Source organism: Euprymna scolopes, chromosome 29 (assembly GCF_053919585.1).
Source record: "Euprymna scolopes isolate OS-2025 chromosome 29, ASM5391958v1, whole genome shotgun sequence".
NCBI lineage: Eukaryota > Metazoa > Mollusca > Cephalopoda > Sepiida > Sepiolidae > Euprymna > Euprymna scolopes.
This window is the reverse complement of record NC_136510.1, coordinates 34651126-34669279: the sequence shown is the minus strand read 5'-3', so window position 1 is coordinate 34669279 and position 18154 is coordinate 34651126.

Genomic DNA, 18154 nt, shown 5'->3' with positions numbered 1-18154 from the left:
AACAGAGAGAAAGAAAGCAGACGAGTGCCGTACATTGTTTTACAGATGTATATGTTATGTTTATGGAGGGAAAAATAAGACTGAAATTAAACAAAGAACAAGTGAATTTTCTGGAAACCGTTAAAGATCATGAATTACAATAGAAAAATACGAGCATGAAAAGTAATATGGTTAAGCTTAAACATGGAAAAGAAAAAAAAACAAGATATTCTAGTAAAAAATATAATAAATTTATAACTTAAAATATTGCAGCATTAAGAATTTTTTTAAAATTCAAGTTAACATTATATAATCAATTCTTAATGCTGCAATATTTTAAATTATATATTTATTATATTTTTACTAGAATATCTTTTTCCATGTTTAAGCGTAACCATATTACTTTTCATGTTCGCATTTTTCTATTGTAATATCTATCTATCTATCTATCTATCTATCTATCTATCTATCTATATATATATATATATATATATATATATATATATATATATATATGTATATATATATTATCATTTTGAATATTTTTTGTTTCAATTAAAAAAATCTGCGTAAATATACACCTACATACGAGAGGCGTATAATAAGTAATGGTCCAGTTGTATCATCTAGCTGAAATGTTGCATGTGCAATGATTTATATCGCTACGGGTTATGTGGCAAATTACAGCTCTGAACTAATTGTGGTTTCTGCTTTACAGGTGTTTGAACTGAGTCAGGTGTGAAATGGAGCCTGTTAAATGTCGAGCAGTGATCCGGTTTTTGTATTTGAAATGACGCACACCACAGAAGACTTTTGATGAAATGAAAGAAACTTATGGTGATAATGCTCCATCATATGACATTGTAAAACGCTGGCATCGTGAATTCAAACATGGTCGGAAGTCTGTTGAAATAGCTCCAAAACCTGGTCGCCACCCTTCTGTCATTGATGTGGGTGGCATCTGTCCGTCAAGTGGAGGCTGCCATTTTGGAAGATCAGCACATTACTATTCGCCAAATAGCCCAAGATGTCAAGATTAGTACAAGGTCTGTGGAAACTATCATTCATAATCGTTTGCATATGCATAAGGTGTCTGCTCGATGGATTCCCAGGTTGCTCACACCATTCTAGAAGCGAGAACGCGTCGAGTGCTCCAAGATGAATTTGGAGATGTGCCAAGAAGATGAGTGAAAGTTTTTCAAAAGACTGATTACACAGGATGAAACCTGGGTCCATCACTATGATCCAGAGACCAAAGCCCAGTCAATGGGGTGGAAGTACTTGAACTCATCACCTCCAAAGAAGGCAAGAGTGCAGCCCTCTACTGGCAAGGCCATGCTCACAGTCTTCTGGGACCAGGACGGAGTAGTGATGACAGATTTCCTGGCAAAGGGTACCACAATTGCAGGAGCCTATTATGCTTCATTTCTGAGGAAATTAAGGGAAGCTATCAAAATCAAGAAGTGGGGCAAGATCAGCAAAGGCACCCTCCTCCTGCAGGACAAATCTCCGGTCCACAACTCGCATGTCGCCAGATCAGAAGCACGGGCGTGTGGTTATGAAATCCTTCCCCATCCTCCCAACTCTCCTGACCTTGCACCCTCTGACTTTCACCTCTGCCCAGACATGAAGTTGTTTTCGAAAGGAAAGCGTTTCCCAGATAGTGCAGCCTAGATTTCTGAAGTCACGTCGTGGTTGGAGGACCAATCTGGGGTGTTCTACAAAAACGGTCTCCAGAGGTGCATCAAACGATGGGAGAAATGCATTACTCTGGGTGGTTCCTATGTAGAGAAAGACTAATAACGGTGCCAAGTTTTGTTGTTCTACTACCATGGGAAGTGGGTCAGGGGCATTACTTATTGCACGCCCCGCGTAGATACATATATACTTACTGACACAAATGTTTTCTACTTACACAATCATCAGTGTAGAAGGTGTTAATTACTGCCAGTCGGGAGATTCTAACGTAGTAATAGAGGTATCTTTGATTTCGTAGACTGTTATTCTACGTACTAGTTGCCAAACATTAACGCAAGACACAAGGGAAATTAGACATCTATAAATGCCAATTCAGTGGCATAAACCGTAAACACTCTGGGAGTATTTAACGACAGCGTGTCAGCACATTGCACTTAAGTTTACCGTGGATAATTAAACCATCATTAATATGTTCCTGCCTTTTTTGGTCTCTCTCTCTCTTTCTCTCTCTCTCTCTCTCTCTCATATATATATATATATATATATATATATATATATATATATATATATATATATATATATATATATATATACTAGCAGACCGGTGAATATGATATTTTGATTAATGCAAATTTCGTATGTATTTTTATATATATGTGTATACGGCTGATTGGAGGTGTGTGTTGAGCAAAAAAAAAAAAAAAAAAAAAGAAAAGAAAAAAAGTGGTAGTAGGCAGGTAGGCTCGAACCCGTACCGCGTAGAAGCAAAAGAACGTGAAAAAAACGTGACGTCTTTGCTGTTCCGTCCATCGTCAAACCAGAAGTGGCGAAGGTTTAAATTAAGGCTACTCAATCTAAAAGAGAGGATGACTTTTAAAAATATCGGCGAAAAAAGCGCTCCCTCCTTGTAGAAAAGTTCCCAATGGAGAGTGAAGGAATTAATGTTTTTGGCCAATTTTTTATATTTGTCGTCCGAAAGGTCCAGCTTCAAGACAATACCTATCTTGTGAAAATTCGTTGCCTCTGTCAAAAGTTTTAGGCATATATACAAACATTCATACAAACTTACATTTAAACAGACAGGTGAGATTTATATCATAGATTATATTGGACCGAATATATAATAATGATTTAAAATAAAAGTTAAAAAAAATGACTTGTGCGCCACCACCAAGAATCGAAACCAAAACGTTTAGCGTACAATTTACTTTTTTCCTTTTATATTAATGCCTGAGCTATGAAGACATGTTGGCTACAAGGCTAAAAATTAAAACATGAACCAACAAATAGCATGCATATTCGTAATTCCGCTGTTCGACCTTTACAAGGGAAATTCCATTTTTTAATGTTCACCCTTTTTTGCCGATTTTCCCCGACTCAAACCCAAATATGAAGTTTCGCGTGGGTTCGAATACCCTATATATAAAGTTTCATGTCTGTAGACCATAAAGTGACAGAGTAGTTCTTTAAGCAACATGTTTTAAACAAATATATGTACGCATACATAAATATATATCGAAGAAGAGGGTTGTGCTTACTATAAGCTTTTTACGCAAATATTATGCAAGTATAAATCATGTAGAATATCTGAATGAATATAATTACACGTAATAATTAACTAAAGATGATCATGACATAAGGAAACCGAAAACACTTATAGGGAATCAATTAAAATGAATGTTTTAAAGAATATGCAAATTAGCTAGATCTTTTGCAGATGAATGCAATCCCACGACCCATATATAACAAAGTTGTTTTTTTTCTTTTTAAATGAATAAAAAAGAATATAAATATCCATACACAAAAAAAACCTAAATTTATAGGAGTGTATATATATATATATATATATATATATATATATATATATATATATATATATATATATATATATATATGTGTGTGTGTGTGTATGTGTACACGAGGCGTACTTAACCGGTGTTTCCTCAGGATCCATTAAAGTTATTCTAGTTTGTAGTTTTTATTTGTTTGTACATAAAAAACTTATAAAGCAAAAAATCAATCAATAAATAAAAGATAACTTGAATGCCTACTGGAGAGAACTTCAATGCTCACTAAACACTATCCTCAAATATTTAAAGTCTATATACAAGCGTTTTTCAAGACAACCTGGCATGAGGATAGTTTTCCCTACAAGTAAACCATGATAAATATTTAAAATCACATAATATTCGAGTCTCAATTAAGATATTCTAGATATGGTTAACCTATGATCGTCTTTTATGATGAATGGTGCGTTTTTTTTAAAGTGAGATTACCTTAACTAGCAACATGAAGCTGGATACTCCACCAGACTATATGAATTCTTGTGTTGATATCCAGCAAAACTAAGAAACAGAGTGATATGGTAGGATAGCTGTTTTCCGTGCAACAGTGACCTTTCTCCACGAAGTCAGAATATCCAAGGGAAAGACATCAATACAGTTTGTCTCTAATTGCTCTGCAGGAATTGCCGGGGATGGCAATATAAAGTCAGGCCGCCTTAGAGACTCTGTCTTCAGATTTTCTATAAGGGTCTACTCCCTAAGCCTTCCCTCTGATGGGGTAATCCCGCAAAGTAGCGGAGATTTTGAATTAGGGTTGTCTTCTCCTAGGTTAGCTGTCATCCAAAGTTAACTAACTCTACCTACCCGAAGTGACTGGTTTTAAGGCGCCAGTGGATTGCCTTTATACGGCGCAATCACGTTGACACATCGGTTATCACCAGATAACCAAAGTTAAGCAACGTTGAGCCTGGCCAGTACCAGATGGGTGACCATTTGGAAAGGCGAGGCGCTTTATGTACCGCGAGGTGAAATACCAGGTTGAGAAACTGACGCGATCTATCCTTCTCTCAAGAGTAGATGGGACTCTCTTAAGCCGTGGTAGGCTACCCATTTAGTGATGGCGACACGATAAAATTACCCTTGATAGCCCTGGTGAAGCATCAAGTATACAGCTACCGACAAGATTTGAATTTCACTATCTCGGCTACGGTCGAGCTGGATGGATGACAGATGAATTGCCTTTGCCTCTTAATCCAGTTAGTAAAAACAATTTGCCGGGCTTAGTAGCTAAAGCACATGAGAAATATATGAGCTAGACGTGGTTGTTATTTGAGACACATACCATCTGGACATTTTTTTAAGTATCATGACAAGTAAAGTTTATTCTCACTAAAACCCTCGGTTGTGACAAACTTTAAAACCAATCTATACATGAACAATTTAACTGCTTATGTAATTCTATGATTTGATAAATTATACATTGATATTTTAGTAATATATCTTGATAAATAGTGGTTACGAATAATGGCGAGGCATATTTTTTCACTTTTTGAGGGAATAAGTACACTAGTATATATATATATATGTATATATATATGAATATTCCGCGTTTCATCCACTCTAAGACTCTTCAGGCTTATGCGCCTAAATTACTAACTAGCTCTACCTACGTATTTCTGAAGTAAATACTTAAAGTTTACGCATAAATCTATACCTTCGCATATTAATTTTATGTTAGTAAATTAAGTAGTTATATATATATATATATATATATATATATATATATATATATATATATATATATACTGTTGCCATATCTGGGCAGGAGCGGCCAAAAACAGCCTATCATGCCTTGACAGAGTACAAAATAGACTTCGTGGCTTAGTGGGGATGCCCTTTTCTCTACCCTGCAACCTCTCTCCCACAGAAGAGACGTTGCGAGCCTATCCTTGTTTTATCGTTATTTTCATGGCAGGTGCTCGTCTGAGCTCTAATCTCTGGTCCCCCCTCGCCAATCTTTCATGAAAAACACCCATCTAGCTGTATCCACTGTGAAAATTTTCCCCCACTCTATATCTGTGCCTAAATAAAAACGCGGATTCCATGAGCAAAGCTTTTTTCTTAGAACTTCACGCCTGTGGAACTCTGTTCCGTCTGCCTGCTTCCCTCCGGACTACAACTTGGATGTCTTCAAGTCCAATGTAAACAAATTCATAATGAACCGCCCCCTTTAGTAAACACTTCATCAATTCTCCACACTAACGTAATGTACTTGCAATAACCCTTATCCCTGAGTGGCTTCCGGGCCTTGATAAGTGGTGATCACTGTGTAATATATATATATATATATATATATATATATATATATATATATATATATATATATACGATCGCTTCAAAGATGAATAAATGTGATATTGTTTTAATTCAATTTTCACCCCAAATAAAACACAATACCACTTTGATATAGAGGGCTACTATCGGGGACATAAGTTGCGGGGGTATTATGAAGGGAGATGAGCAGCGAGATGCTTGTTCACATTACACTTGAACTTTTGCATGTCAGTAAAGTTGAGAAAGCAGAATCCCGGAAGGGAGTTCCAAAGTCTAGCAGTTACGAGGAAGAAACTATTGGAGTAGAAGACTTTCTTACACCTAGGGATCTCTACTGTAAAGGGTGTGATTTAGCTGCTTGATTCAAACGATTTACAATTTGCTAGTTTGATATTTGTAATTCACAAATTTAAAGCCATTGGTTCGAGTCCAGAAAATGGTAAAAATAATTGCTGCATTTATTTCTTCTAGCATCTTTACTACCTAACACAGTTTTCGGTTCAGCGCGACGTAAATCGGTACATAGGTAGTCACACTAGCGTCTATATATAGATGGGATTTGATTTTTTTAGTGGTAGCGTGACGGAAACATTCCGCTCCTCGAAAGTGCCGATAAATCTGTGGGATTGGTAAGAATATGCATTCATCAAGCCTCCCCGGAATGAAACAGGGGGGTGGTGGTGGTGGTGGAATAACTGGAAATAGAAAACACTTTTCCATTGCACATAAATAGAGGGAAGCCATCTTTGCTTTTACTCTCCTTCGCTTTTTCTTTTCCGTTCTCTTGTGATTTACGCGAGATTCTCGGTATTTTGGGTCGTTAAGACGATTTATTTCGCCGTAGCTTACATGTATGTATCAATACGAGCGAATATAGCCACAATTGACATCAGTTTCTTTTCTTTCTTTATTTTATTTTATTTGTTATCATATACGTATTTTGAGAATTTCGGCGATATACGCACTAGTGAACCTTCCAGATGATGGCGAGGCAGAGAGGCTGTTTAAAACGACGACAACATCTATAAGGGATCATCATCATCATCATAATCATTAATTTCTTTTCTTCATTTTTATCATCTGCGTGTCTTGAGAATTTGAGTGGTATACGCAACGAAGACTTTCTAGATGTGGGCTTGGTAGAGAGGATTTTCGAAACAATGATCAAACTCTATACAAATTGCTTCCATCGTCAGCATCATCATCAGCATCATCATCGCAACTACTTTTACCATCAGCAACATTATCATCATTATCGTAACAATCTCAAGTTACTGGAGTTTTTATGGACCGTTTTTATTTTTATATTATGGACAGTTTGTTTTTTAGCTGTTTAAAATAGTTTTTAATGGGTTAAAATTGCAAAAAAAAAAAAAAAATTTAAGGATTTTTACATTCATCTTAGTCTATTTTTTAATTTTTAATCACGTTGTATGCGCGTGAACGTCACCAACTTTAAATGCTACAGTTATACTTTCGGTTTCGATTCTAACTGATGACACCAAAATACTTTTTCTTTTTAGTTTTGAAATTACGACTCTATAATAATATATATGAAATCTGGACAAATAAAAATATCATATTTAAGCGTATTTTACGACCGGGCAAAGCCCCCCCCCGCTCCCATTAATCTAATTTATAAAACTCGCTACGTCTGTCCGTTTGTCTGTTTTCATATTTTCAAACTGTCTCTTATAAAACTAGAAGTTGCAGAGCAGCGCTAGGATTCTCAAATGATTGGATTTTCTATGGACGATTATCATCACACTAAGCCAACCGGAATCATCATCATCATCATCATCATCATCATCACGATCATTTTAATCACTATCACAATAATCACCAGCCTATGCATAAGGCCATCATCACCCCATCGTCGCCAGATAAGCCTATGCTTATGGCCATCACCACTCCATCGTCGTCAGATAATCATTGTCAGCATCACCACCACCGTTGCCGACATCACGATCATCCTTATCAATACAACCACTACCGCCGACACCACCATCACGACTATCACCGTTTTTCTTAACCTTTCATACTATCATAAATCAAAGTTCAATTTTGAAGTTTTTTCTAACACAGTAAACGACGTATACCTCTGCTAGTATATATATATATATATATATATATATATATATATATATATATATAAAATATTTTGATTGCAGAATTTCACCAAAGTACCGTAGGTTTCCAACAACATATGCCACATACAAATATATTATGTCTAGACTATTAGACCCTTTCGTATGTAACTTTAAAACACCATTTTAGACATATTTTGTCGTTATAAGAAAATCCTATATTTCATCCTAGGAGCAACACCATCACAATCGCAACCACTTTTAGAGGAAGTAGTTCTTAATTTTTCCTCTAAATGCGAAACCCTCTTACCGCCCCTAGTCATAACCGAGAGGAATTCTGCACCTTCGACGAATATGGGGTTCGTAACTTGATCATAATTACATAGACATACCATTAGCTTTCTCTTTTTCGACTAATAAATAATGATCTCTCCTAAGCCATATTCAGCCTAATCTGATTCGACGAGACCTGACATTCTTTTATCCCGGAATGAATGTATTGCCTACAAAAACCAACAAGTAAAAATTCTCGAACATGGCGTCGCTCTCTACACGAGACCAGACCAATCGCAGCAATCGTAGATTTTATTAATATAAAACTTTTGCGACACATCGAGACATGGTTATAAGCCCAAAAATTTGTAGAATTATTATTTTTTTACAATAAATAACTCTTTTTTGCACAAATAAATCGAAGATGTTAATTAATATTATTTTAAATATTTTTTTAACAGTACGATTGACTAAAATTATTTTTTACGCTTAATAAATCTTTTCTGTATAAATAATTCATACATGTTGTATATAAAATGTTTTCAAACACATCAGCATACGTTTATAAGGCAATTTTTTAAAAATTTATATTCTAAATAAATAGACAGTTGAAAGACGTCAATGTCTTGTTCTGTGCCTCTATGTGTGTGTGCGGGCGTGCACACTATTATTTGTGAGACACAAATACGGTAGGTTTGCGCGAATGCACCAGTCCACAACTCTATCCTTGTCACAGACTATTTGACCAAGATGGGCATCAAAACAGTTCCTCACCCTCCCTATAGTCCAGACCTTGCTCCCTGTGACTTTTTTCTATTCCCTAACCCCAAGGAAAATCTTACAGGCTTTCGTTATGAGACAACTAGGGAGATAAAAGAGGCTGTAACGAAGGTCACTGATACGCTCATACAAGAAGACTTCTACAAGTTGTTGAAACGGTACAAGTGCATTGCAGCCGGAGGAGATTATTTCATACGAAACTAGTCGTAGAGCGTTCCTAGGGCCCTCAACTTATTGGATTTTTTATGGAGCGTTTTTTATTTTTATGGACATTTTTTTAGCTGTTTGAAATAGTTTTTAATGGGTTAAAATTGAAAAAAATCGTTATAGAGTTTTTACATTCATCTTAGTCTATTTTTAATTTTTAATCTGGTTGTATGCGCGTGAACGTCACCAACTTTAAATGCTACAGTTATGCTTTCGGTTTCGATTCTAACTGATGACACCAAAATACTTTTTCTTTTTTTTTCTTTTGAAATCAAGACTCTATAATAATATATATGAAATCTGGACAAAAAATATCATATTTAAGCGTATTTTACGACCGAACAAAGCCGACTCCCTCGCCCCCGTTAATCTAATTTATAAAACTCACTACGTCTGTCCGTTTGTCTGTTTTCAAACTGTCTCTCATGAAACTAAAAGTCGCAGAGTGGCGCTAAGATTCTCAAATGATTGGATTTTCTATGGATCGTTCTTTTAGGGCCTTTAGCTGATTTAAATAATTTTTAAGGTGTCAAAATGGTGTCAAAATTGAAATTATTTTTATTTAGTTGATATGCGAGTCACGTTCTTACAGTGGTAATTTCACCAGCTTTGAATACTATAATTTCGCTTTCGGTTTCGATTCTAGCTAATGGCATCCACATAAGTTTTTTTTTTTACTTTTAAAATCATGACTATCATAATATATACGAAATGTAGACCAAATTAAATACTATATTTAAGCGTACTTTACGACCGGGCAAAGCCGGGCGCCCTCACTGCTAGTATATATATATATATATATATATATATATATATATATATATATATATATATATATATATATACATACGTACATATATATATACATATATATACATACATACATATACGTACATATATATATACATACATATATATACATACATACATATACGTACATATATATATACATACATATATATATACATACATACATATATATACATACATATATATACATACATATATATATATACATATATATACATACAAACACATATATATATATACATACATATATATACATGCATATATATACATACATACATATATATACATACATACATATATATATACATATGTATATATATATATACATATATATATATATTTACAGAGTGACCCCCCAAAAAAAACAAAAGCTAAATGGAGGCCATTTATATATATATATATATATATATATATATATATATATATATATATATATACAGGGTGCCCCCCCCCCCAAAAAAAAGAAAGCTAAATGGAGGCCATTTATATATATATATATATATATATATATATATATATATATATATATATATATATATATATATATATATATATACAGGGTGACCCCCCCTCCCAAAAGAAAAAAGATAAATGGAGGCCATCTAGAACATATGCTGTAGAACGGGGAAAAAAGACCAAAACCCCAGTGTTTTGATGTGATGTTTTGAATATAATAAACTAATTATGGCAAACGTTTCATTTCATTCGGACAAAACTCTAAGAAACGGGGCCTAGTTAAAGTTGGGGCCCGTTTTTTGGGTCACACTGTGTGTGTGTGTGTCTCTCTCTCTCTCTCTCTCTCTCTATATATATATATATACATGTGTGTGTGTGTGTGTGTGTGTGTGTGTGCAAAGCGAAGGAGAGTGAGAGGTTGAAAGAGAGGAAAAAGAAAGAAATATATCTAAATAAGACATGTGTACATATCACATGCTAATGACTTACTCCTCCTAATCCTATCGTTCGGCCATGACAGGTTATGCCGGCGATGGCGATAAACTGCGAATGAATCTGCCCTAAGGTAATTAATATAAGACATCTTTTTTTTTTTTTACAAACTCTGCATCTTTGTCGTTATTAAAAAGATAACGAATAAAAATAACATTCAGTAAATACCGTGAATCATAGTTTGATGATTATTAATTTAGGCACGTCTTTCCTTCCGTAGATTAGCGGCGAGGAAAATCGTTTTGATTGGACGCGAACATCTCATTTCTCTTCGTTATTAACGGTGTGTCTCGAGGCAGAGTTAATTACTTCGGTAATGGATTCAGCCATACAACACCTACACACATATGCACACTTTACATGCGAAAATGACACTCATACACACAACACACAAATCACACACGCATTCATCACATAATAAACACAACGATTACACTCTACGAACATATATACCTGCTTGTGATACGCGCAGAAAACAACACATACATGAACACATGTGACGAGTTGTATTCAATTGTTCAGTTATTAATGATTTACTTTATAAAAGATATCTGTACACACATTGTATAATAAATAATTAATTAAATAAATTAGACTTACATTCAAGCATATGAACTTATATAATCATAAAACACTTTGAACTTGCTTGCATCTTGTCTACGCTGATCTGGCAACTCCATCGTTTTAAAAAGGGATGACAGGTTATATATATATATATATATATATATATATATATATATATATATATATATATATATATATATTCCCAACCTATTCTATCCCAACCATTATCAATGGACCAGAGGTTATCTCGTCAGCGTCAGACAAGGCCAAACTATTTGCAGCTAATTCTACCCTATGCGACGAAGGCCATCAACTCCCCATATTTCCTCCTATAACACAGAACAAGCTAGGTAACATACAAATATCCGTGCATGAGGTCGCCAAGCTAATAAAAAACCTAGATTCCAGTAAAGCAACTGGCCCTGATGGCATCCCAATTATAGTGTTAAAAAAGCTTCAACCAGAACTTGCTCCCATACTTACGGAACTATTTAAGCGCTGCCTTAAGGAGAAGTGCTTTCCGACCCCCTGGAAGACCTCATCAGTTTGCCCTGTATTTAAGAATTCAGGTGATAAGTCATCTCTCTCTCAATACAGACCAATAAGTCTTCTCTGTGTTATGAGTAAGTTACTGGAATCAATATTAAATAGAGAAATAGTTAACCACCTCAGCAGGAATAACCTTCTTAGTGACACACAATATGGTTTCCGCTCTGCAAGATCTACCGCAGATGTGCTGACGGTTATATCCCACAGGATTAGTGAATCTCTTGACAAAGGCTTCCTTTCTAGGGCAATTGCTCTTGACATATCAAAGGCCTTTGACAAAGTATGGCATAAGGGTCTACTTCACAAGATTTCCAGCTACGGTATAACTGGAAATGTTTTCTCAATCATTAAATCATTTCTCTCCGATAGGCTCATAAGAGTAGTGGTCGATGGACAAAAATCGGAGGCCTGCAATATAAATGCTGGAGTCCCTCAGGGGTCAATCCTGGGCCCAACTCTCTTCCTGATCTACATCAATGACCTTCCTAAACACATACTTAAATCATTCGTTGACATCTATGCTGATGACACGACCATCTACGGCAACACATCAAAGGCTGTAAATGACGAAGTTCTCTCGGATTCTCTCTCTTCTGATCTCGAGCACGTGGTTCAGTGGGGGAAGATGTGGCTAGTTACCTTTAATGCATCCAAAACCAAACTCCTATCCTTACATCATCAACGCTCTGATCCCCAGCTGGCATCAATTGTGATGGATGGCTCTCGTCTGGGTGAGGTCCCGTGTTTTGACAAGCTTCTGGGTTTGACCTTTACTCCTGATCTGAAATGGAACACGTACATCAAGTCTGTTGCCAAGGTCGCAGGAAAGATGGTGGGATCCTTCTACCGCTCCAGAAGATGTCTCACTACTGATGCAATTCTCTATCTATATAAAAGCCAAGTACGACCAAGGATGGAATACTGTTGCCATATCTGGGCAGGAGCTGCCAAAAACAGCCTATCCTGCCTTGACAGAGTACAAAATAGATTTCGTGGTTTAGTGGGGGATGCCCTTTTCTCTACCCTGCAACCCCTCTCCCACAGAAGAGACATTGCGAGCCTATCCTTGTTTTATCGTTATTTTATTGGCAGGTGCTCGTCTGAACTCCAATCCCTGGTCCCCACTCGCCAATCTTTCATGAAAAACACCCGTCTAGCTGAATCCACTGTGAAAAATTTCCCCCACTCTATATCTGTGCCTAAATCAAAACGCGGATTTCATGAGCAAAGCTTCTTTCTTAGAACTGCACGCCTGTGGAACTCTGTTCCGTCTGCCTGCTTCCCTCCGGACTACAACTTGGATATCTTCAAGTCCAATGTTAACAAATTCCTAATGAACCACCCCCCTAATTAAACACTTCATAAAATCTCCTCACTAACGTGATGTACTTGCAATAACCCTTATCCCTGAGTGGCTTCCGGGCCTTGATAAGTGGTTATCACTGTGTAAAAAAAAAATATATATATATATACTAGCAAAAGTACCCGTCGTTGACTGGGTTCAAAAGCAGCCTACAGAAAATGGACTCTGATTTATGAAAGCATGATAGGTTATGAAAAGGAAGGGTTGTAAAGAGAGCTGCCTCGAATTTGGGGGTATCAAAACCAAAGCAAAATATGATGAAAGTAAAAATAAAATAGATAAACCCCATAATTTATTATACCATACCTGTTCACACTGAAACACTTATAACAATGTTCTGTGGATCTATATTAAAAAACCTTGTTAAACTTTGTGACATATTTCCATTCTATGGAGGTCAGGCGCGAACGAAAACCCCATAATTTTATTATAACATATTACTTCAAACTGAAACATAATTGTCAAAGTATACTTACGCAGATAGATATGAAAAATCTTTATTAAAGTGTGTGCCTATTTCCATTCCATGAAGGCCAGGCGCGACCGCAGACCCGACAATTTTATTATACCATCCCTATTTAAGTTAAAACATACTTATCAATTATTATTATTATTATGTACATCTATATCAAAAACACTTGTAAGCGTTTTTTTTTATTTTCAATTTTTTTATTTCCATGCTTTGTGGACCAGGTGCGTACGCACACCCCACAATTTTAACGAATAATCATTATACCAGATCAAACATACCTATTCCTGTTTCTCGATACATCTTCTATCATTATATGTGATCAGTTTTCTATAATAGTCAACCATATAGGAGCCTATTCGTGATCAGACACACACAGAAGTTCAGCTTTATATTATATATATATATATATATATATATATATATATATATATATATATATATATATATATATATATATATATATATATGTCTTGTGATGCGGGGTTCGAATCGTTCGAATTAATCGTGACACCCTGCACTGAAGATTCCCGAAAGGATGAAACACTAGTGTCTGTAGGTATTTAATAATTATTATAGTAAAAAAATAATTATATATTTATACATATATATATATATATATATATGTTTATATATATATATATATATATTCTATCCTATATATCCTATATATATTTATATTGTATATATATATATATCCTATATATATATATATATATATATATATAGGATATATATTCTATATATATGTATATATATTCTATATATATATATGATATATATATATATATATGATATATATATATATATTCTCTCTCTCTATATATATATAGATATATGTATCCTATATATATATATCATATATATATATATTATATATATGTATTTATGATATGTCAGGTCATGTCATATGCTACTGGTACCATGTAACCCAGTACTACCTGCCTCATGGTCGGGTCACCGGCGACTAAACTGGTTCCCCCACCAGACTTGTTTGGTGAGGAGGGTGGTTAGTCTCCCTGAAGGATTAAAAACAAGACCTTCCAAAGGGCGAATGAACTCTTTTTCTGGGTCAACGGCTAACTAACACCGTGTATATTTTTGTGTGTATATGTGTATTGGGGTAGAGAGGGCTCCCGTAAGCCGTGGTGAAGGCAACCTTTCTAGGAGAAGCAAATCTCTGATTTAAAAAACCATAAAGCGGAAGACCAGTACCCGCATTAAGCTGGTCTGCAGTTTAATTTGTTGCTGGCTATCTTGCTCTTGCTTGTTGCTGGATCTCAACATTTTGAACCGAGAGAGAGACTTAGCTGTCGTACAAAGCTAAGACGCTGTAACATCATATTTGTATCGATACTCCCTCAGACATTTGGGCTCATGGATTTTAAATGTCTGAGGGAGTTGCACTCGTCTGACAAGACGTTGCAATCATCATTTATGATATATATATATATATATTTGTGCGTGTGTGTGTGTGTGTGTGTGTGTGTGTGTGTGTGATAACCTCGCCCTCGCCAAAGTAAACATCCATACTTTCAATCAAAAATCAAGGGACGTTTTCCTTGGACTTAACACTTGATCTCTATATGATACCTAGATATTCGAATATTTCATTAACGTTCTCCTTTACCGCTCTACCACTGACTTAGTAAAACAGTTGTGAACGCTATTTCACTCTCCGCAATTTACCATTTTTAAATGTGTTATAGTACATCTTCCTTGTGATCTCTTGATTTTACTGGATTCCAGGAAAGAATTCGTCTAGTCTGGTAGAGTATCCAGCTTCATGCTATTACTTTAGGTAACATCACTTTACAAAGGTGCACCATTACTCGTAAATGTCCACGTATCGAGGAGATCTTATTTGGGCCTCGAATACTATGTGATTTTGAATATTTAGTCAGGGTTCACTTCTAGGGAAATGTATCATAATTCTCTCCAGTAAGCATTCAAATTCTCGGTATATATTGCATATATGTGTTACAGAAGATCAGAAGAACATCAGTACGGTAGGCTTCAGGTCCAAACACACGGGATCAATTTGGTCGCTTATGTCGGACTCTTTTCAGACTCAATTTAAAGTCCGACGTGGCGACCAACTTTAAGTCCCTTTTGTTTGGCATTGAAACCGACAGTACCGATGCTATTCTGATCTTAACATATAAATAAATGTTACGCTTTTATTTTTAAACTTATTCGTAATAAACGAATATTTGTTGTACCGCTGTCACATCTGGGCAGGAGCTGCTAAAAACAGCCTATCCTGGCTTGACAGAATACAATATAGGCTTCGTGGCCTAGTAGGTGATGCCCTTTTCTCTTCCCTACAACCTCTCTCCCACAGGAGATACGTTGCGAGCCTGTCTTTGTTTTATCGTTACTACCATGGCAGGTGCTCGTCTGAGCTCCAATCTCTGGTCCCCTCTCGCCAATCTTTCACGATAAACAGCCGTCTATCTGAAACCACTATCAAAAATTTTCACCACTCCTTATCTGTGCCAAAATCAAAACGTAGATTCCATGAGCAAAGCTTCGTTTTTAGAAATGCACGCCTGTGGAACTCTGTTCCGGTTGCCTGTTTCCCACCTGACTATAATCTGGATGTCTTCAAGTCCAATGTAAACAAATTCCTGATGAACCGCCCCCTTAAGTAAGACACTTTATCAAATTTCCAATACTAACGTACTGTACACGCAATAACCCTTATCCCTGAGTGGCTTCCGGGCCTTGATAAGTGGTGACTACCTTGTCAAAAAAACAGATTCTCTTCCATTAATCTTACACACACACACACACACACACACACACACACACACACACACGTACACATAAACACATATGTGTGTGTGTGTGTGTGTGTGCGTGCGTATGTGTGTGTGTGTGTGAAAGGTCAGCTATTGCCGCCTATCTTAGACTGTCACGTAAAAGTGTGGGTTTAGTGCATTTTTTCAATCTCATAACCAGAATGTATGCAAAAGAAGCACTGAAGCATTTCACGTCTTGTCCGTTGACGACAATGCAAATCGATCGCAAGATGAAACTGTCGACTGAAAGAGTAACAAAGATGGCGGTTCAGTTGAAATATGCTCTACTCTTTTGACAGCTTATTTTGGCCCACATTTCGTAGAGGTCATCGAGAAAAGGCAAACGACGCATGCGCACATTGCTAGCAAAACGATTCAAACGAAGACTACTAACAACACTCCGACTCGATAGGGAAAACAAAAAACAAAAACGAAATAGAATGAATAAATAAATATGTAAATGGATAAAATAAAAGAACAACTATCTGTCTGTGTCACGTATTACTATCGGGCTGCTTCCTAGCTGATTATGTTACATATAGGGGGTCTTCTTAAAAGAGAGAGTCTTATTACAAGTGATGCTTGTCTTATTACAGTGAGGGATGTTGTAAGACTCAGAGAGAGATAGAGAAGTTCATTTTATTGTAAGAGAGACTTAGAGAGATATGTTGGAAGAGACTTAGATAGATAAATGTTCTTTCTTAGATCTTGCTGATGGAAGAAGGAGAAAGCTCTTAGAGTGAAGGGACATAGTGTTCAGACAGTTCGGACATTATGATGTTGAGACGTGTATGTAAATACATATAACACAAATATATAATACAATTGGACTTTACCTTTGTATAAGAAATATAAGACACAAGACGAGCTTTACAAAAACACTTGTTGGTTTATTCTTCACACGGCCGTGTTTCATCACCAAGAATTCAAAGTCTCACATTTTTCCTTGAAGTGACGACTCGCTTCCAGACGTCTGATTGTCTCTGAGTCTCTTCACTGACTGATCAAACTCTAAAGTTTTTCTCTATTCTAGAACTTTCTATTTTCCGTGACGTCATACACATGTTAAAACATGTGCATTCTTTCACGTTTCCTGGACATACGTGTCCAAACTTTTCCTATTTCTACAAAAGGAATTTTAACCTATATTCAATATGTTAAAAACATTATCTTATAAGCTGCATTCTTTCAATTTAAAATTTCATGACAAACTTGACAGCTCACATTCTTTTCTTGAATATTTATCTATTTCTAAGCAAATGTTTTGTTTTACATTTTTAAATTCTCACACGTAATCTATTTCTAAACCTAGATTACGAGGTTCGAATTTCGCCTATGCCATTTCATTTTCATTTTAAACTAAATTCTCCATTTTTATACTTACATGAAAAGGGGACAGCCCTTATCATGTAACAATTAGAACATAGTCGTTTTCAAGTCTAATGTAAATAAGTTCTTGTTGAGCGATCCGCGTAAATAATTAAACCATATACAAGTTCCCTCAT